At 40.7% G+C, this 22401-nt stretch overlaps 1 long non-coding RNA gene across 1 annotated transcript; it reads right to left on the bottom strand.

The window, feature by feature from the left end:
* Positions 1–6288: 6288 nt before the first annotated feature.
* LOC144827247 (uncharacterized) lies at positions 6289–22125 on the bottom strand. Its single transcript, XR_013610099.1, has 3 exons — positions 22026–22125; positions 7434–7479; positions 6289–6402 (listed from the first exon to the last, which is right to left on the bottom strand). It is a non-coding gene; the product is annotated as an uncharacterized LOC144827247 (long non-coding RNA).
* Positions 22126–22401: the final 276 nt, after the last annotated feature.

The raw sequence follows: 22401 nt of genomic DNA, 5'->3' as shown, positions 1-22401 counted from the left end.
CACAGAGCAGCATGTGTTCCAGTTTTAAAATATAAATTGTGGTTCCTGTTTTCAGTGGTTCTGTTTGCTTGTGAATTCTGCAAGTGTTTCCTGTGTTTTCTTAAGTTGCTTTGATTGCGCTCCAGGCATGTCTCCTTCACCTTTCCGATGTAGTTTGTAGGACATTTGCAAATAGGATATTCATTTTTATTATTTTAGATTAAAGCATATTTAATAATAGTAATTTTAAACATGAAAGAAAAGTGGGTGTTTAGACAGTTAAATCTCGGACATCACATCACCTGCGCGGGCAAGGTGGGGAAAATAAATTGTGATGCAGGACTTGATGGCGCGGAGTCTGATCTGTCCAGGGACTGCTTAGAGTCCACTGATCAGAAAGTAACTGGGAAAAAACTGGGTTTCCTGGATGTGCTTAATTTCTGGTCGGCGTCAGGTAGAATTACAGTGACCGTTACCATACGTCCAGCAGTTTATTTTAATATGGGCAAATGATAACATCAGCATACGTAAAGATTGTCCTTTATAGGTCATAAAAATTGGCAATTTCTTAAATTATAAATAATTCAATCGTATTACTTTATTAACCTTCCTGCTTCCTCAAATTTGCACCATTTATCCACTCTTTTTTTCAAAATTTATTGGGGGGGAACCCCCAAACCCCCCCTAGGTTGTTCAAGCTCGCTTGCTACACTCGCTCGCCACAGTGCAGTATGGGAACATGTTATGCCCTACCACTTTGAAATGTCACCAGCCGTCACTGATATGGACTCATAAGAAGCTTTTGCTTAGTTGACCTTAGCGGGAGCTGCATTTTCAAGCTTATGAGTTGAATAGCGTTTAGTTGAACTTTGGCACTTGCATCCTGCACTTCACTTCACAAATTGTATGATCTTGTGCACCTTCCCTAACTGTTTTCTATGTATGGTTGTTTTTTATTGGTTTCTGAGCTCTTAGTTTTCTAAGACCGCCCTTTTGTTTCTTAAACCGGACTTGATGTGGTTATAATTGACTTTCAATTAATTTGTATTAGCTTGTTATTTAGACTTTATACCACTTGTTAAGCCTATGAAAGCACAAAATAGTATTGATTGCCCAGTTCCATAAGATTTTTTTATGCTCATACAGCCTTGTGTGAGATCCGAATCCCTGTTTTACCATATCTATGTTCTGTGCCCAGGAGTGTTCTTTTACTTACAGCTTCTTGTATTATCTGGGAAATGAACCATAGCGATTCCATAAATTGGGGCTTTTATCTGCATCCTGTATCGTATATTTTATTATTATTTGCATTTTGTAAAGCTGAACCAATAAACTTGATTTGATTTGACATGGGGTTGGTCTTATTTTGGATACATTTTAAGATGGCAGCTCTATCCAAAATCAGGAAACATCTCCCTCAGAGGTAATGTCCACCCACCCTGGCCTGCCTCTACTCTCAAAAACTCCCTAAAGTGGCTCACTACTTTGAATCAGGATTCTAGGCCTTTCTTTTGCCATAGTAATAAACTATTCTTTTGTACCCTTGAACTTGATTTATTTGATTAAAAATGTCTACAGAGAAATAATACACCCTTTTACCAGGTTTGATTTATGGATTTCTGATTACACAAATTGATTTATAAAAATCATATGTTTGAGGCCACTATTTTGGGCACTCATAAGTGATATTATAATATAATGTTTCTATATATAAAAATAGAATCCCTTGTAGGCACTTTTACAAAGTTGGCGTTTTTGATAATCTAGTCATTTGGTGCTTGTTGCCTGTCTCTGATCACGTCTGGGGTGGGTGACAGTTGGGCTTTTTGTATTCCCCCTAAACAGCCACACACAAGGAAAGCTTAGGTGTGATTTGATGGGACATCCTGGAAGGATGTGAGGGAAGAGCTGGACCCAGCCTCACTTACACCTGAAAGCTGGGTCCTGTCCCCACACAAAGGGCTGCATACCCCCCTGTAGTGAGTCTGGAGCCAGGGCAAGAAGGGAGGACCTCTGTGCACTTCAAAGGCCTGTCTTTGATGTCTCCTCATTTCAAAGGCACAATAGGTTATAAGTACTGGACCTCAGACACCACTACTTCAGTATACTTCTGGACCTGTGAAGACTCTGGCAGGAAGAAAACCAGCGGTGCTGCTGAAGGACTGTAACTCTGCTGGACTACTGCTTTGTTGGACTCCTGTCTTGCTGTGCTGCCCATTGCAGGCATTACCCCTTCCTCGGTGAGAAGAACTGGATCTACATCTCTTGAACCAAGAGTGACTCCAAGTGCTAGCTGGCTGGCCTCCTGATCTGAAGTCTCAGTGATATAAAATATTTCCAACCACACTGCTTCTGCACCTGGGCTCTGCCATCTTTGATTCCGGTCTGCCAAGTGGTGCCACCCCAGCACTGGGCCCTCGGAAGTGGGCTTAAGTTGTTTGCTTCAGCCTGTCAGAAGTCTCCAGAACCTTCCAGGAGCAGTATGGATGCTGGTCCCAAATGCCCACCTCCCAGTGCCTCCGCTTAGAAGCAGATGCACTAGCAAGGGGGAAAAGGGGAAGTGGACAGAGAAGAGAAAACCTTGACAATCGCTGGTATCCTCTGGGTCGTCACAGGAAAGTGTAAGTTCTCTGCAACACGCTATGGATACCTAATGCACAGAACAAGGGAACATAAGAACACTATCTTCTCTACAACTGGATTCTCTATTAAGCAACTGAAGCTGATCCTACCAGAAATTCTCAAAGGCAATTCCTCTCTTCTATTGATAGTACTTGCTACAGGGAGCGTGGAGCTGGAACAGAAAAGGAATAGGGTAAGACTTTATCTACTATACATTATTGTACCCTATCTCTGGTATATTCTAATTCTTACTCTCTCTATACCTGAATGCTCTCCTGTAGATGCTTTAACTCGGGGGTTCTTGTATTTCAGTAGTTCAGGCTACCGTATCTGGTCCAAATTCCAGGAATTCGTTAGCAGCGCGCAAAAAGGGTCAAGGAAGGGTAAAGGGGAAGGAAAAGCCAGGGTAAGCGCATTAAGGAGTCAACAAGGGGATATTGTACATCTCTTAGCGCTGGGGCGTATATCTTACTGTCTCTGTTGTAGTTCGGGGTTTCACTCACGGAATCCAACGACGAAGATTTCCAGTTATTCGATGGAGCTCGTGAGCTTGGATGGCGAACACAATGTTCGATTGAAGTCTTTGGACGAAGCTGCTAGTACTCTGAAGAGAAGGCGTTCACTGAGACTCCTCAGCCCTCTTTTCAGGATAGCGAATTTCACTCCGTCTAGCCAAAAACCACGGACTCTGAATACTCTGAATGTACTTGCTAATTCTTAACTCTCAGTTATCTCACCACAGAAAGTTTACTCGGAGATACGGGAAACTATGACTGACTCGAACAGGAACGTTGTTGAAGTGCGCAGTTTACAACGCGCGAACGTTCCAAGTACTCTAGACTGCGCTAATTCTGCTGCATTGCCTCTGCTGTATGGATCAAGTCGCTGTGCGATGCTCTGCTGGTGCAAGGTCCTTACCGCCCTGTCGACGACCGCCTCAATGACTACGCCTAACCTCCTCATCACAGCTCACTACTCATCAGAGCCGACGCATCACCGCTGCTGCGCGGATCATGACCGGTGCATTGCTGCCACTGCAAGGATCGACACCAACGCATAGTCTCGGCTGCAACCGGCGTCCTCGACATCAACATAACCAGGATTAAGGTACTATTGCTCAGTAGGCCTCACAGGGTCTCTGTATCTGGCTTGCGCTCCCACGTAGTTGACCTGAACTTTTGACTGTATCCTGGTCCTGCACGACCAGATATCCCAAATAAGTGCCAATTGCTTCTAAGTGCTATGTTACAGTTTATTCTTTAAAAATGAATCCCTCAATTTCTACTTATTGGACTTTTGTCATTTAGGTCACTGTTTACTGTTTGCAGGGATTTTTTTTGCAAGATGTTTTTAACCAGCACCACTAAAACAAAATCATAATGCGTTTTGACCTACATCAGCCTTGGTCACATATATTTATATATTTAACGTAAGCGGAATGCTGCTAAATTGTACCAACATTGAATTTGATTAAACTTCATGAACTGTAGTGTCAACACAACTCGTATTATAAATAAATCCACTGTGGTCGACCATAAACATCTTATGATTTAGCATCCTTGATTCACACTAATACTAAACTATATATATTATCTACTGGCGGTCGCCAGTAGGTAGTGATAGTTAGGACCTATTATCCATAGGAAAACCGCAACATTCTATTGCCAATAACTTTGGCGTCGATTGATGAATCTTCTTGAAATTTTCCAAACTTTGGCCAACTCATTTCCGCTCCTTTCCTGAAAGATTGGGGGTGATTGCTGAAGCAAGGGCCGAGAAAAAAGGGGGTCCCAAAACGTGTTTTCCCCATGCAATTTCCCTTTGACCTTTAGCCACGGCTACAGCTCGAACGGCTGAACGGAATTACACCAAATTTGGCAGAGAGGTAGTCCTCAGTTCCGACTTGTGCCTTTGGCATATCTGGTGTCAATCTGTTCAGTAGTTTCTTTGAAAATTACGATTAAAGTCATTTATATATCTATGGGCTCGGAGGATCCGCGGATTGTGCGAGGATTGGCCTCGTAGGATAAGTGCACCGTCCCAATCACACGCTCAATCCTAATTGGCAGTCAAGCGGTTGTAAACATTCCAAATCAGGAACTGTTGGCAGCTATTTTGTGCCTCGGTAGAAGCGAGGCTGAGGAAGTCATTCAAATATGTGGGGAACGTGTGAAAAGGGGGCAGGGTAGACACACCCTGACCCCCTAGGCCTGCTCAGGGGGTCACATAAGGACCCGTAGGGCCCAAAAAGTAAGATAGTATTTTTCTTTTTTTTTAAAGTCGCAGGATGCGGGTAGGATCCGCGCATTTCGCCACTGAAAAAAAAGAAGCATGTATTTTTGAGACATACATCCAGCTTATGTGTATAGATGTTGGCTGGCTTTAAAAAGAGACCTTGTGTTTATTGAGAGATTTTAGTACTTACAAGTAAGTACCGATGCAGAGTCTAAAATTAATGAGAAAGACTCTGTACCCTTCATCTGTAAAATGTACAGCATCTCTCGTATAGATGCCATGCATATTGAAATGCAGATTTTTGTGGTATATGGACATCATTCTATAGTCCCAGAGAAAAGTAGAAACACATTTATTCACATTTTTTCCTAGCTTTTTCAATCTGTGGACAAAATAGATTGGAGTAGTTTGATTTCTGCCATTGGCATATGTTAGAATAGACAAAGGGAGTTTGCGGGAAAAGTGAAATTAAAACAGAAAAGAAATGATTGGTTGTTTGACAAAATTTTACACCGAAAACTAGGGTGCATGTTTTTGATTTTTAAAAGCATGATTCTTATTGGTTATCAGAACATGATTGAAAATAACATTACGTAGGATAAGGTAGTATATTGAGAAATCGAGTACACTTGCTGTTTTTTTTAGCAACATTGTGTGATGAACCTTTGCATTCTTCGGGAGCCAGTATTGCTTTTTTGCATGGGTAGATGCTAATTTGTATATGGAAATGCAGTCTGCTTTGGATTTTGAAAGTGAGAATAGATTTCATTGCTCAGTCTTTCAAAATGCAAACTATGTTTGCTATGGGAGGGCGGGAGTCGTGAGAGTCCCGCTCTGTCAAAACAAACAGCAGTATAGTGGGGGTAGGCACCCCGGGACATTGCAGGAGCCGGTCGTAGTAGTTTCCAGAGCCCTCGAGGGCACCAGGCGGAGGTCTGCCTCCCGTAATACACAATTTCCCAGGGGTGGTGATTTCCGGAGCTTGAGGGGGGTTGTTGAGGTTCACAGACTTGTGATTTTGTAGGGGGGGGTTGGATGCGAAAGTGGTGCAAGGGGGTTGTAAATCTGGTACCCAGTGTTATGTTTTACTTTGCTTTCCTTTCTGTCATGTAGATGATCCAGGGTAAATATAACGGTTTCTGTACAGCCAGTAACTTTTAACCCTACCCCACACGGCTTTATGCCTGTTAGTATAGTAACAGTTCATGGAACACTTACGTGAGCACAGAGGTTAGAAGTTCACCACACTATGTTGCTAATGGCGTTGTACTTTTTATTCTTTTGAATTGGAACCGTATGTTCTAGCTATACACTCTGGTAAAGATCTGGTGAAGAACTAGCCTCAGAATTATACTTCAAATTATAAATATCATTTCTACTGTGGACTGCAACCCCCACACAAAAAAAGACGTATGTACTTTTTTAACTAACTTTTATTAAAACAAAAAATAACTGTAAGTATAACTAAATGATAACAATACAATAAATAACTATAACTATAACTTTAACAAAACAATATGACAAACAACATATAATATGGACTCCAATAGAAGTAGTGTAGTTATTCTGCAAAACAAAAAAGAAAATTAATGTTTAAAATTAGATCGATGTGACTAAATGAGGTCACACATTACAAGTCAGAGTAACACTTGACAATATTTTCAATTTTTTTAATGTGTGCAGTGTACCTGATAGATTTCACTTATGTTATAGGCTTGCATTCAAACGGTGTTTGTACAAAAGTGCCTAGTGCGTCATATTTATATTACAGATGAACAGGTCTTTTAAATGATTCACAGATGAGATAGAATTAGGTGAGAGATGAAGTCATTATGCAGGACAATATTTTTTAGGGCTTATTTGCAAAACTCTTGGGCCACTTTTGTGTTACTTTTCTCATGTTGAAAGTTACGCAAAAGTGGCGCAAGGAGTTTGTAAATAAGCTCTTTTATTTGTAATGCATTTAATTGGGAGTATTGAATATCTAGGCCGCTCTGCTTCCCTTGTGTAAACACTGTGGCTAACAGAGTTCACAACTTAGAACTCTGCTTTGGTTTGTTACTTGCCGGATATGCAAGACTGATTTCAAGAGGAGACCCCAATAAAGAGTACTGGTGTGGAACTGCAAGTATGCGGAAAGACTTGCAGACTAAGAATCCGGTGAACTTTGGAAGGGAAGAGTTAAGGGCATTGAGCGAGGCTCCTTCTGGTTCATGTGAAGGCCCAAGTACCAGTAGAGCAACACCGTCAACCTCTACTGCACAGCCTAATATTCGTCCCCAATTTGGAACCCTTTAAGAGAAAAAGTAAGAAGGTTGGGAGCTCTGTATGCCATCCTAATACCTAATCATCCATTAGTTATACAGAGATTCACCCTCTATCAGGCTCATCCATACAACTGTGAATTGGAGATTATTTGATACCAAAAACCCCTCAAGTACTTATATCTGTTACTTTTTAACTTCGTCGACTACTCATATTGAGAGTATTTACCTTAACGTTATCCGTTAAAAATTTGTGAATCCCCATGGTTCAGACAACTAGTAAATGCCATATTAGAGACATCGGTGTAATCGGCTGGAAGAGGATATACTTACTTTCAACCTTGGCAATTTGCTGATGATTTATGTTACATTCTGCAAACTGAAAAAAGAGATAAAAATGTATATGTTGTACATATGTCCAAGATTAATTTTAATGTACATAAAAACATTTGTTCTCAATAGGATTGGGTTGAAAAGCAATCATCAGAGGTTATATTTGGCACGCAAAATAGGAAATAGTATTGCATTATACAAATGTTAGGCCAAGATTGGTCACTCACTTCATTTACAAACTCCTGGCCTTGATCTGATAGCATATGCAGAGCAGTCAGTGGATCTGGTATGTCAGTGATGTCATCAGTGATGTAATTTGAGATGTCATCAGTGATGTCATCAGTGATGTCACTGACCATGCCATGAATGATGTAATATGTGACATCATCAGCAGTGGATTGCGTGCGCTTGAGTTAAAGTTAGTACAACTAACTATAACGGGGGAATTTCAATGGTTTTGTAAGAGTGTAATGTCCAACTAACTATAACACCCCTGAACGTGTGTTTTTTTCAGTGAATATATGTATATATATATATATATATATATATATATATATATATATATATATATATATACTCACTGAAAAAACAAAGGTTACAGGGGTTTTATAATTAGGCTCAGATGACAAATCAAATGACATCACTGATGACATCAACCACAGAATACTCACACACCCATTCACACCCCATACAACCTCCAGTATGCCTACTCACACACCCACTCAACCACACACCTACTCACAAACCCATTCACAAACTCATTCCAGTACTCACACACCCACTCACTCCTCCACTGAGCCACTCCCTCACCTACTTAGTGTGGATGGCACTGTGCCAATCCTATGTTTTAATACTTTGCTGTCAAAATAGCAAAAACAAAATTGTCCCTTTCTAGCTTTGTGTGGTTGGCACTGAGCTAATCCTATGCTTAAAACTTTGCTAGACGAACAGACATTTCAGGTGGGCAAATTAAGAGTGTTGTTGGTGTTGTATGGTGCTCTATACAGCAGCTGCACTCCACCTAACCTCAGGAACTACCCAGAGATTTCTGCTTCTTTTTTGCCTAATTTGTGCATTACTCTATCTGTGAAAGGGTGTTGTTTTGAGAGTGTAAAGATAAAGATACCAGTAAGGGTTTTGCTTTTGATAAATAATTGCAGCGACTAAGGTCTATATTACTGAGACACTTAAACTGAGAACATCAGCTGCTGAACTTGTTTAATCTCACCTACTTATTAGGGAAAGAACCAAAAGAGCTACCACACTAGCTCTAGAGAAGCAACAATGGAAAATGAGAAGCAACACAAGAAGTTATATTTCAAAAAAGACTTATTATTTGTTTTCTTGAATAAAATTGTATGGGTTCAAAATCAACTGAATTGATACCATATCTCAAGTACAAGGAAAAAGACATTCATTCCATTAATACAAAAGATAAAAGTCCAGTCTGTATGATTAATAACAATGACTTCTCGTTTGAATAAACAGTAGATCAGAAGCAATGAATGTCAATTAATGCAGACATAGACTGGTGTGTCGGCGTTTCCGTCTTAACGGTGTTATCCCAAGACCATCATCTGGACGAAAGTTTGTAAGGTATAGTTGACCCTTGTAGAAATGGTTAATAGTGTGACCCAGTCTATGGGACAGATCAATTGTAGATGGTTGTATCACACTGTGGAGTCGCAAATATCTCTCACTTATGGCGTTGTGTCAAGAGTACACAGGCCGAAGTTTCATTTCTCAAAACGATGTCGGAAATCAATTCTGAATCTTAGTTGAGTCACCGAATGAAAAGGAGTAAGCTGCCACCGTAGTCTCTGGGCAAAGGTTAACAATGAGTTTTGAGAGTGTGGCACCCCTCCCCGGATTCTCTGAGGCCCCGGGGACCCCATCCCTCTGGCTGAGGTGAAATAAAGGGGAGTGGGATTTGCGTACCCTTCCCTCTGTTATAGAATCAGCCAATGGACTCCATCCCCCCGGGCTGATTCTATAGTAAAGGGAAGGGGGGCGCAAAGCTCCCGTCCCTGATCCTCTAAAAGTCCCAGGGACCCCCATCCCTCCGGTATGACATTAATTCTTAATTCGGTGTTGCCTTGCTTCCAATGTATATTTTACTCCCAGACATGTTCTAGTGGTTAAAACCAAGGTAGCTGGTGGCCTATCCTGTTTCAGGTTGGCAGAGCTTAGAGACCTGCTACCAGAGGTGGGTTAGGACATGATCCCATTCCCCAAAGGCTTGTAGAAGCTTAGTGTCCCTTTGTCCCAGATCTGATCTCAGCAGCACTGGTCCCTAGAACCAACTGCGCATATGGAACAGCATGGCGGGTGTAGGACACGTTTTTTGATCCGTTTAGATCAGCATGAGTTCTGAGGTTACTGGCAGCACAGAGACATTCCATTAAGTCAGTGGCTCTAGTCAGCAAACAACTGCGAGCAAGAGTGCAAGAATGATCCCAAAAAGATTTCCTGGCCAGGAAGGCAAGATTTCCTGGCCAGGAAGGCAAGATTTCCTGGTCAGGATGGCCATTAAAGAATGGAAGCACCTTGCCGTGAGTGTTTCGGATATCTAATGATATGGATAGGCTCAGTGAGATGATGGGACTTTTGACAACTATTTGTTTCTTGCCATATGGGACCTTGTATTTTTGGTTCACTTATCCTCTTGCATTCCTCAGGGATTTTAAGCTTTCTGAGTTTGTTACTGTTTTCCTGTCTGATCAGTCTGATGTTGTCTTAGTCAATGTGATTCTGATAGAAGACACCTGAAACTGAGAGTCAGGAGATCCAAAATTGATTGGCAGGTTAGGCTATGTGGGTAACTACAGCATCGGAGTCACCTTTCTGTCCTGTGTCCCTTGTTAGGGAAAACATTCTGCACTGGGATGGGGTCCTATGACAAACTTAAAGCTCACTTGAGTGTGTATGTGAGCACTCCTAGTGATAGATACGGGGCATTACACATGCCATTCATTTAGAATAGGAGGGGGGGCCATGGTGACCACAATATAAAAGCCTGTGGATGCAATAAAGGAAGTAAGAAGATGGAAGTCTAGTTACTTTGAGTGCTAATTACACTCCTACACCAGATCCCACCCACAGTCTTTAGATCCTATTGGTGCCAGAGTGAGAACTGGTTTTTGGTATTAACTTTGGTATTGATTTTATTGGAAAAGTCCTCTACAATTCTACCATAGGTTGGTGTATGTCTACTGGTGTGGTCATTAATTTGTGGGCAGTACAGATGTGAAGTTCCATGGATCCATACTGAAAACATACCATTTAACCACACTAGTCAAGCACCACTGGCTGGGTGTTGGAGAACCAAACTTAAACACTTGTTTGATGTCTTCAGCATCCCTTGGATGCAAGGGCAAATCCACTCCCTGATATTGTAATTGTTTATGCATGGGGTGATGACATGTCCTTCACTTACATGCACTTTGTCAAAAGAGAGACTCAGAAGTGGCAATGTTTGATCTGAGATCATACCCAGGTCAATATGGTCAATGATTCCTGCCACAAAGCGCTGAATGAACTAGTAAAAAACCTAAAGCAATAGATACATCTAATGTAGCATCAGGCATGGTTTATTCTAGCACAGGAATGACGAGCAGTTCAACAGCAACAGGGTGATTCTATCTGACAAGGACCACAAGTTGTTTGTTCAAATGACCATGGGGCTCTTGCTGGAAGAGTCTTGGTAAAGTTAGAGGGGGCTGAGTTCCCTAGTGACCTTTTTGCTCTATGGTAGTATTTTTCTGAAAAGATAATGCAGTCCTCGCCCCTTAATATACCTCTGTAAAAATAAATAGCTGCCCAGAGATTTTCATTTTTGGTTTGTGTTTTTGTATCATTAAAGAAGTAATTTAGCTTGGGTAGACATTGCTAATCTGGGCCAAATTTTTCTGTCCAACATTTTTTATAATGGCGGATGTGTTGCAGTGATGATGTAATTTTTCAGGAACCATGAGACCTATATACTTCATTTTGGTATCAAAACATAAGTTTTAAGGGTCAAGTACTCTTATAGACACAGAAAATAACTCCTTAGAGCCACCCTTCCGCCATTTTACAAAATGGCAGCTCTATTATGATGGGTTTTAGCTATCATATTGGTAATTTATTTTAACATTGTTTTTGTTTCAGGCTTTCCATTGACTCAAATTCATAAAATTGAGTAAAGCAGGTGGTAGCAGAGGATTTTTACCTCCTGACTGACTATTGCTAAAAATCTGAGGACTCTTTCAAAAAGAAAAATGAGTCATATGTCAAACTAACATCAACTGCGGCTGGACATAAGAGAGCTCGATATGCTGTAGAAATGTGGCAAGACGAAGTTCAGAAAAGATTGAAACTGGTAGGTGAGGAGGATCAAATATTTTATTAATGTAACAACAAGTTGTATAAAATGGAAAAAAATTGTTACAAAATAGCAGAAACCTGTGAATCACAACAAGAATCTGAGTCTTCTGAGAAAGCAATGACAATCAAACCCAATGCCCATCCACTTATAAGATTGATGGCTACCCCAGTCCACCTCCAACAACTGATCAGAAAGCAGAGGATCTTCAATGTGTTATATGTGGTGTAGCCAGAATAAAGGCCAATGGGATTGACAAAAGAACAAAATATGTGAGTCTCAAAGGCAAGCATGTTTTTATCTGCAGCTAGTGTCTTACTAGATGATGTTTTCTGCTGAGTAGCTAAGCTAAACAACGAGGTGAATGTATGCAGCGGATTTGTATGCCCATCCAAACTGCATGCTTGCTTGCATTAAAAAATATGAATGTACAATGAGCTCCCAGCAGCAACATAACCACCAACTTCCAGTTAAGTTTGCACTCCTTGAAAAAACAATTGAAGTTTTAAAGCCACTCTTGATTCACACTCAGTGAGATCAGAGAAATAATGGTCACAATTGATGAAACTAATGAAATTAAGATTCTTCTGGTGAGAATGTACAATGACAGAATTCGTTTTTGTCAGTCTAACAAAAAAAATGATTCACTTATGGTGTTCTCAGCAGATTTGACTCCTGAAGTTCTTGCTGCCAAAATAAGATCACAGGATGCAGTAAAATCAACAGGAACCGTATTAATAAACATACGGAAAGATTTTAATTTTGGACGTCATGACAAATTTTGTTATGCATCAGAGCTCTGCAAATCATGGGAATCAACAAGAATGCCTGGTGTGGTCTTAAAGTTTTTTTACATCATTGTTTAACATCAACAAAGCAAAACTGTAACAAACTAAAGTTCTTGAGTTAAGAACAGAAGTTGACATCATTTGTGATGGATTTGAAGATATAAGCGAAGAAGTGGAAGACAATCTCATGAACCAACAGACTTATGCTGTGCAAATGTACTGTCTTTTCCAAATCATGTTTTATGAAATACATCACGGCAGAAAGAGAACTCCGCTACACACGATGACTGCCCATGCAATTTATGACAAGTGCAAAAGTAGAGACCTAATCACTTTTATGAATAGGATTGGTGTAACAACAAGTTAAAATGACATAGTACGGAGCAGAAACTTGTTAGCAGCTCATGCTGTAAAATCTTGTTAATCCGACAACACACCACTTTCAAGTCACTTTACCAGGAAAGGATTTACAATTGCTGTTCTTGATAATTTTGATTTTTGAAGACAGCTCTTCTTTCTCTGGAACATCCAGCACACATGATACTGCCATGGTGCTTTTTCGAGACTATATCAATGAAGTAGCTGCTGGAAAACAAGCTGTGACAGGTGTAAGCATAAACCAACAAAGCTGGAAACTTATAACCCAAATGCCTTGCCAATGTGTACAAAATCACTACAAGCCATCAACACGTCCCAGTCTACCAGAAAGTTTCAAAGAGCTGAGGACATGGATCTACTTCTACCTAAACCTGCGGTCCGCAAAGCTGAATTTATCATATTGCTTATTCGGTGCGGACTGAAGGATGAAGAAAAGCCAGTTTCTCTGTGGGCTGGAATTCATGCTTTGATCTCCCAGAATACCACCCCACTGAGGAAGGGTGGGATATTACCAGTAATACCATCTCCACTCACAAACTACGCAACAGTACACGCAGCTCTAAACATTTTCCAAACTGTCTGTGCTCAGGTTGAGGACCAGCCTATCCTGCCATATTTCTGTGATGAAAGTGTTTTCCTTATTGTAGCTGGCATTTTTATGAGCAATCCAGTAGAATTTGATGATCTTTATCTAATTATGGGCATTTTCCACATGACAAAATTTGCTTTGTGGTGTGCAGGAAGTTATCTCAGTGGATGTGGCATAGATGATACACTTATTGAGGCTGAAATCTTTGGAAGCAAAACGGTCCAGTCAGTATTGAGCGGAGCTTATTATGTTTGTTCATTACAAGGTATGCTCATCATATCTGAGGCTATAGAAGCATTGCGTTGGAATGCTTTCTGGAACAAGAATGACAAATGAGGTTTTGCATATCTTATCTCAGAAGTGAACAAGGAGAAAAAATGGGGCATTTCCTTCAAAAGACATAATGCAAAGCCAGGCAAATTCAGAAAACCCAATAACCATGTTCGTAAAGTTTATCAAAGAATATGAAGAAAAATATGAACTTTGCAAGTACTGGGGAAATGGTTTGCACATGATAGCTCTAGTAAAAAACTTGGTAACTGCTGATCAGGAAGTTAATTGCTAGCTGCACATGAAGACTGTGGAGTCACTGATTACTGTGTTTCGCGAATTTGATTGCATAAACTACCTGAGATATGGGTCCAGGTATATGAAAAGAGTGAAGAAGCTCGAGATGGAACAACTATACCTCTACAGAAAATTCATCCAAAGATATTTTGTGGTGATAGACAGAGAGGAAAGGTTCAAGGCTGTGGCTCCAGATATGAAACTGGAAGAGACAATCCAGAGATCACAGAAAAGCGCCATGGGATTTGTGGGCAGACTTGGAAAAGTGAATATGTTGCTCAATGACAGTTAGTTTACCTTAAAGTCCTTTCTATTTGTCGTGTTTTCAGAGAAATGACAAATTCAAAATGACGTGGCCATCGTGAAACTGTTCCTCACCACAAACTTGTGTGAGAGAGAGGGGAACATTTTAATAAACAAGTTGACAGTCTTCTTTCTTTCATGCAGCAGCAAGAAATCCCCTTTGAAATGATTGAGCCTGTGCGACTACACCACTTTGTGACCAAACAATATGTGGATATTGATATAAAGACACGTCTACTAGATGTCCTGGAACATGGATCAAAACTATACGCAGCACTGAAGCAGGAGAGATTTGTATTGAAAGAGAAAAAGTTGTTTGACATGATCGCTAAACTTCCACTTATAAACTAGTTGCAATAGTAAGAGTTTGGTCCAAATAGCCACTACAAACCAGATTACAAAAAAAACAACTTTTGCAAGTACATAGAGAGATGGATGTAGCAAAAGAAAGAGGTGAATTTATCAAGGACATTTTGTCACATGATCGTCTTCCAGCAAACACATTATTTGAGGGAGATTCAGAAACCACACCAGGGAAGCACAAACTCATACAAGAGTTCGTAAAAAACCTTCCACCTGAAGAATTTGTAATTGAAAAGGTATCCTCATTGAAAACTGCTGCTGTTGTGCACTATATGTCACAATTGTGAATGGTAAAGATTTCATCCATGCAAAACTTCGGAGAGGTCGTTCAGACTGCTTTGCAGATTTCAATGTCAGTGTGCACTTTGCAAGAACTGAACATTGTCTTTGACATTTATCTTGAACTATCTGTCAAAGAATAGGAGAGAATCAGACGAATGTCTACAAGTGGAACAATTGACCTTGCTTGCATCAAAAATTCGTGCCCATACCTGTGTAACATGATAAATTCTGGTTGTCAACATCAAGCAAAATAAACCTGGAGATGTTAACTCTCCAAAACATTGCTGATGCTTCAGTGAACACTGAATTTCAAATTATTGCAAGTGGAATGATTGTCAGTGAGGAGTTGGTGCCTGCAGAGATATATTTAACAGGTACTGGCCAATTTGTTCAAGAACCTAACCGCAAAATTGAGGAAGCTGACCTTCTTATTGTATCACATATTGAGTGGGCTGTTCAAAATGGTTCCAGCCGAGTCATTGGACTGCCAAATGACAAAGGTGCTATTATTATGCTACTTAGAATTGTTGCAATATTCATACGTCAAAGATTGTCAGAGTTGTGGATATGGAATAGGCGAGAAAAGACTCTTAACCCTGATTATTATTCTGTTCAAGAAACTTGACCCAGAGATATCCAATGTTCTTATCAAAGCACATATATTTATGGGTGATGACAAATTGAAACAAAGCTTAGAGCTTTTACTGCTGAACCTGTGAAGCTTCTAAAAGGATTTGATGAGATAGAAGAGGAATGTGACTTTAAAGAAGTAGAACAATTCCTTGTGCGTGTGTGGAAAACGAGTCCTTACTGTCACACATTTGACGATCTTTGGTACAGTGAGTACAAGAGATCAGTCCTGCTAAGTGACCTAACACTGGCATCATAAGCTGTGCATGGACACATTAAAAGAGCGTTCAACTTGATCAAAAGATGTGTAAATGTTTTGGATGATGCAAATGTAGAGAAAGAGCTGTGTGAATTTGATTTTGAAGTTATTTATGGGGTGCTAAATCCTACAATATTTTTAAAGCCTCTACCCACAGAACTTAAACGTACAAGTACTTGCAAAACTTGTGCTACAAAAATGTTTTTCCTGTCGATATGCTCTTCTCAAATGTTCAACATTCTGTAAATGTACCACGAGCAATTGCTGAAACAAATAAATATAGTGAACTATAAAAATGTGTCTAAAACAGGAGTGGTAAACATTATTCTTTTCATATTCAGATCATACACATTGTTTGGTGATACGTAAAAGGATTAAAAACCATTATTTGTCTCATTTCTATATATGGCTCTTCTTTCTCTATTATAACCACAATTTTGGAAAATGGCAGAAGGGTTGCTCTGAGGAGTTATTTTCTGTCTCTATACACTACTTGACCCCAAAAACCTATGTTTTGACACTCAAATTAAGTATATAGGTCTCATGGTTCCTGAAATATTACATCATCACTGCAAAACATCTGCCATTTTAAAAAAAGTCATCCGGATAAATTCTGCCTGGATCAACAATGTCTACTCAAGCTAAATTAAAAATCTAATGATCCAAAAACACAAATCAAAAATCAAAATTACTAGTCACCAATTTTTTTTACAGAGATTTATCGAGGGCCAGTATTAATGAGTCTTGCTTAGTCATCTTCATATTTTGGTTGTTTCCCCTACATGGGCAGACAATTTATCAGGGACAGAGCTGGCTGAAGAAGGATTGATCTGCTGTTGGTCCTGGACCTTCGAGCTCCAACACTGTGTTGTCAGTATATAGATATTGGTGAGGTGTTACTGGCTAACTAGTTTGGTCGCAAATGCCATGGCAGGGAAGGTGCTGATGCAGTTCCATGGTAATTGTGCCCTACTCTGCTACTTGTATGTTCATTGCATGCCGGTTTCGCTGTGGAGACTAGAAATGTAGATAGTGTTATGTTCCTCTCCCTGTTGTGGGTAGGGAGTGAGGCTGTTTTCTGTGGACAAAATGTGACAGCTCCTGTGGGTGAAATAAATAGGAATCTGCGTATCGGCAGTGTTAAAAATGTACCAATGCATGCAACAATGTTTTAAACTCATTACTTTTGAGATTATTGTATTCTACAAGAAGGACTTCATAGTCTTGAGCTGTTTCAGCAACTGTATGAATCTTTAATTGCAACAGTTTTGATTTGATGTTCTAGTATACCTTTAGGTCTACTATTTCTGATTAAACTAAGCTATGGGGCTGATGAGTATACTTATTATCAACATAATATTCTGCCTGCCCAACTTAAATCCGTACCGACCTTTGGTGTAACCATGGTGGACACTGCCTATGGAGTAGCGTCATCAAAGGTTGACCTCTTTGTCCTCCCACCTAATTTGATGGGCCGGCAGACAGGTCACATTTCACTAGTGGTAACTGCCAGTAAAAACTGTCTAATGCCACCCTGGCAATGGGAAATAACTATAAAGAAAAAAGCTATGCTGTTCCGATGGGATGAGAGTCAGACAAGGGAATCTAAGCCAACCCGACCAGAGTGGTTCAAAGTTGGGAATTCATTTATTGGATTATAATGTCCTCACACACCCAGTAGGGTGTCATGCTTCATCAGACAGCATGCTACTTGCACAAACGTGAGTACCTGCATTACGACCCATGCTAAACAATTCCCTGCGCTTTAGATAATTGCACCCACGCCCGTGTAACTTTGATCTTCTACCATTACGAGTGGGGAACTTCAATTTGACCAAATATTGAACCTGAGCAGCGCCCCCCCCTCCCGACCACCGCACAACTGGAAAGGGTTGTATGTTATTGGAAGTGTCGATGTGCCCCGCACAGTACCTATTTGGTACCTTTACCGCATATTTTTTCGAGAGATTAAAACACCTATTGAATCATAGCGGCAAACATCCCACACGCCCCCACCACACGTTCAACACACACAAGGAGTTGGTTGTTTCCATGATGTTGAAAGTGACGAGACGTGGTGTTGTATGGGACGGAAACATGTTCCCACACACATATGAGAAGCGGGAGCATGTCCCAAGCAAATCTAACTTGCTCCCACACTACGATAAGTTTATCTTGTCTTTGATCATTTTGAGAGGAGCGGTATTAATCGCAGCTAACTTACTGAACTTTTACACAGCTCCAGAATATGGATGTATGATGATGAGTATGCCGGTTATACTAAGAAGAATGGTCATTACTGCACAGTACCTGCATGACACGTGTTACTAATGTGAATATTTGTTCATTTTTCCCTACTCACTCACTCCAGTGCATGAGGAACTCCTCGTGTACGACCTACCGGGTACTGTTGAAACCTGATTAGTCCTAATTATTGGATGAGTCCCCATAGTTTCTCTTCCACTTTGTTTTGTGCCACAAGGGCTGACGTTCACGCCAGTTCACCTTGTGTACTCACCATGTGGCACAATTTTTTTTAATTGTTTTTAATTGATTTTAATTCATGTTCACCACTGAATTTTGAGAGTCAGTTTCACAAGGGAAACGAGAAAATACACACATTTGAAATTGTATTGATTTAACCAGTGTCACATTTTCTCCCTTAACAGGTAGCTCCAGTACTACCAGGTACTCAACTAGTTAGTTGTATGGTTGATGTGAGTATGCGGCCACGTCACCATGTTAGTTTTTTGAGTTGTAGATAGATTTCTTTTCTGGTCCTGACAAATCGCCCATAGACTATTCACTTGGTGAGAAACATGTTGACCTGTCACCAATAGGAACGGTTAACCTAAGACATAAGCTTAGCCTACTAGCACCTTCTTGATTGCTTTTACTTAGGGTAGGAGACCCATTGATTAAAGTTGTTGTCGCTGGTACACCCAACCTTATTTTACATTCACTCAAAACATTCATCTACACACACTTGACCCTTCACCCCCACTTCACCTTACGGCTGTTGGAAAAAGATCTCGGCTAAAGGGCCCCTACTGTAGGGAGCATGCAAATAACATATGGTATCCCAACTGGTATAACTTGGAAGCAATTAGTTAAGATATGCATAAAACATTATCAGAAGGAGATAAGGAGCCTCTTTTGGTGTTTCACTTATGTGCGCGTGGCATCATATTTATTGTAGGAGTAAAGGGAAAGAAACACAAATCAAAAGAAATGATTTTGCAGTTGTATCAGCACTGCAAAGGGCAAAGTAACACACTTGTGGATAACCCAAATTGTACTTGGTGCTCAGTGCGAGTGAGTGAGCGGCACGGTAGCAACACAAGTGACGATAATCAGCGACTGCGGCGCAGGTGACTGGTGATTAAGCGGCGAGGTCTCTGCGTGGAAATGAATCCGAGCTTGCGTTGCCTGAACGCAAGCTCGGATTCATTTCCAAGCAGAGACCTCGCCGCTCGGAGATTCACTCCCCTGACCGCCGATCACCTCCTGGATCGGCTGTATAGTTGCTCCCTCGGATTATTTGACCGGTGGCCTCCCCGGCCGACTGGACATCCCACCAGCTCTTGCTCCATTTCATCGGATTCTTATGAACCTATGGACCGGGTTCTAGACTCACACCGCCAATGCACCACACCTTACCCAAGTCCTGATGATGATCCCGATTTGAAAAGGATCGAAACGCCGTCGACCGTCCATTGCGAACAGAGGTGCTCCAGACCAAATGGTTCCTAAAACAATACCTGCATTATCATATCGAAGTTAATTTCAAACAAATGTGCAACCATTCTGTTTGTCTTTTATTCACTGTATATATTAATCACCAGTCACCTGCGCCGCCGTCGCTGTAAGTCAGTCAAATACTTTATTTCGATAATTCAATATCATAAAAAGATGGTGAAGCATACTATACATTCAAATACACATTAAAAACAATTTCAATTCATATATTTACAAAAAATTATCCCAACAGGATTCATAAAATTGTTAAGAAAAACATTTTACATAAATATAACTACCATTATTTACATGTTATAATAAAAGACCAATATATACAGTACAAAAAGGTTCAATCACTTACAATTTATCAGTCTCGTGTTCCTAACCCTAACAGCACCCACCAAATAGCTAGCGACATGAAAAATAATCGCAGTCGCTGATTATTGTCACTTGTGTTGCTACTGTGTCGCTCACTCACTCGCACTGAGCACCAAGTACAATTTGGGTTATCCACAAGTGTGTTACTTTGCCCTTTGCAGTGCTGATACAACTGCAAAATCATTTCTTTTGATTTGTGTTTCTTTCCCTTTACTCCTACAATAAATATGATGCCACGCGCACATAAGTGAAACACCAAAAGAGGCTGCTTATCTCCTTCTGATAATGTTTTATGCATATCTTAACTAATTGCCTCCAAGTTATACCAGTTGGGATACCATTTGTTATTTGCATACTCTATACCCCAATCCCAACGTGGTTGAAGGATTTACTCCTGTTGTTTTTCACAAAACCTACTGTAGGGAGAGCGTCAGTTATTGCACCACCAACCTGACGAGGAGCAGCCCAAGGATGAAGTATGACACCCTACTGGGTGTGTGAGGGCATTATAATCCAATAAATGGATTCCCAACTTTGAACCACTCTGGTTGGGTTGGCTTAGATTCCCTTGTCTGACTCTCATCCCATAGGAACAGCATAACCTTTTTCTTTATACTTGCTCTGGGGCATTTATGCTGGACCTTCTCAAAAGTCCCCGTGTCCCTTCTTTGTGTAATGGGAAATAACTCCCATGGCGAGGGGGGGCATTGTTTTTTTTTCTCCAAAAATAAAATCCCTTTTTGGTATTTTGTTATTGAAGATAAAAACATGTTATCTTAGCTGTATGGCTGAAAGGATGGTATCTGGACACAAAGAGTATATTCTTAAAGTGTAGTTTATTGAAGGAAGTGAGAGCCGTCCCAGCAATGGCTCCATCAAGTTTGATGGAGCTGTACAGCAAAGCTACAATGTATTGATAGGCACCTCCTTTTTGGGGGGGAGGGGGGAGTTTTACACTGAACAAACTCGACCTGAAGGTATCAGAGCGCTTTCCATGCGCACCAGGTGCGCTACAGGCGGACAAATTCAATTGTTGGTGTTTTTCAGGGGGAGATTCAGTGATTTGCCCAGAATCACAAGATGTGAAGCGTCCCTGCCGAGTCTCGAACCGGTTCCCCAGCATCGAGCTCTAGCCCTCGACGGCAATTCCTGTCAATATTTATGAAATGCCTACCGACTCGACGGACATATTAAAATGTGGTCGTCTGGACCTCCGACAGGGCGATGGAGTGAGTCATTTACTCCATCATCCCGGTGAAGGGCGGCCTCACCTCCAAAAACATAAATCGGGCCCTATGTCTTGCTGACCACACTTCGTGGGTCCGCCTCTCTGTCATGGCGGCTTAACCTTTGCGAAGGGGGGTGGCCATGGCCATAGTGAGCGCACTAGGTAATTCTAATGGGAAATGTATATCTGCTTAACAGAACCGTTGGAATCAAAAGGCCAACTCATAAAGTGTGATATACATTGCTGAAAAGAAAAGCGTTATTATTATTTACTATCATTAGTAGTAGTATTATTATAATTAGAATGTTCTGTATTGTTGATAATTTGTACATAGAAAACTGACGAATGTTTATTTAGTGTCGTTTTATGCAAGGTTTACTACTATCGTTCTTTAAATAGATTATAATGCGTTGCGCTGTACATTCGTTGTGAACATTATTTCTCTCCAGCAGTTGATGATGAGTTATACAAATTCGCAACAGGAAAATTATTATGCTGAAGTACAAGAACCTTCAGTAGCTAACAAATAGTTTCACCAATTCTAGATAGAAGGTCAAGGTTTGAACATAGAAACCTCTACTGTGACCGTTATTTCAAAAGCAGTTGGCCACAGAACAAACCCTGTGGGACGCTCGTGGCGAAAAGGAAAGCACGCCAACTACTGTCTTCTCTCCAACATCTTATAAGTGGCCAACACAGGGTGAAAATCAGAAAAAGGATACCTACTCGTTCTTTAAAAGCCTTTTGTGTTCGTGTGAAATCCATTTTCAAAAGCCGAGGGCCCGCAGTGCTGTGGGCGGCATCCCGCGAGTTTCACCTCAATTAGTCGTGTGAGGTGCGCTTGAAGACTCTAATTTGCTACGCGGGTAGCGACCCCTACCGATTCAGGATTTATCTGCACAGTTCTTAGAACTGCTGGGACATCAGCGCCTTACTGCTTTCTTGAACTGTCCACAATAACGTTAATCCATATATTGGAAGTTTCTGCTGCATTAGTTATTATATAATCTGCAGTGTAGGTGTGTACCTAATATGTATGATCTGAAAACACATTCCTTAATTGAAATACTGTGAGTGTTGATTAAGAGAACAATGGCAGTGG

Source organism: Lissotriton helveticus, chromosome 4_1 (assembly GCF_964261635.1).
Source record: "Lissotriton helveticus chromosome 4_1, aLisHel1.1, whole genome shotgun sequence".
Taxonomy (NCBI): Eukaryota; Metazoa; Chordata; class Amphibia; order Caudata; family Salamandridae; genus Lissotriton; species Lissotriton helveticus.
Note: the sequence above shows the minus strand (reverse complement) of the source record. Positions and strands in the feature narration are given on the sequence as shown.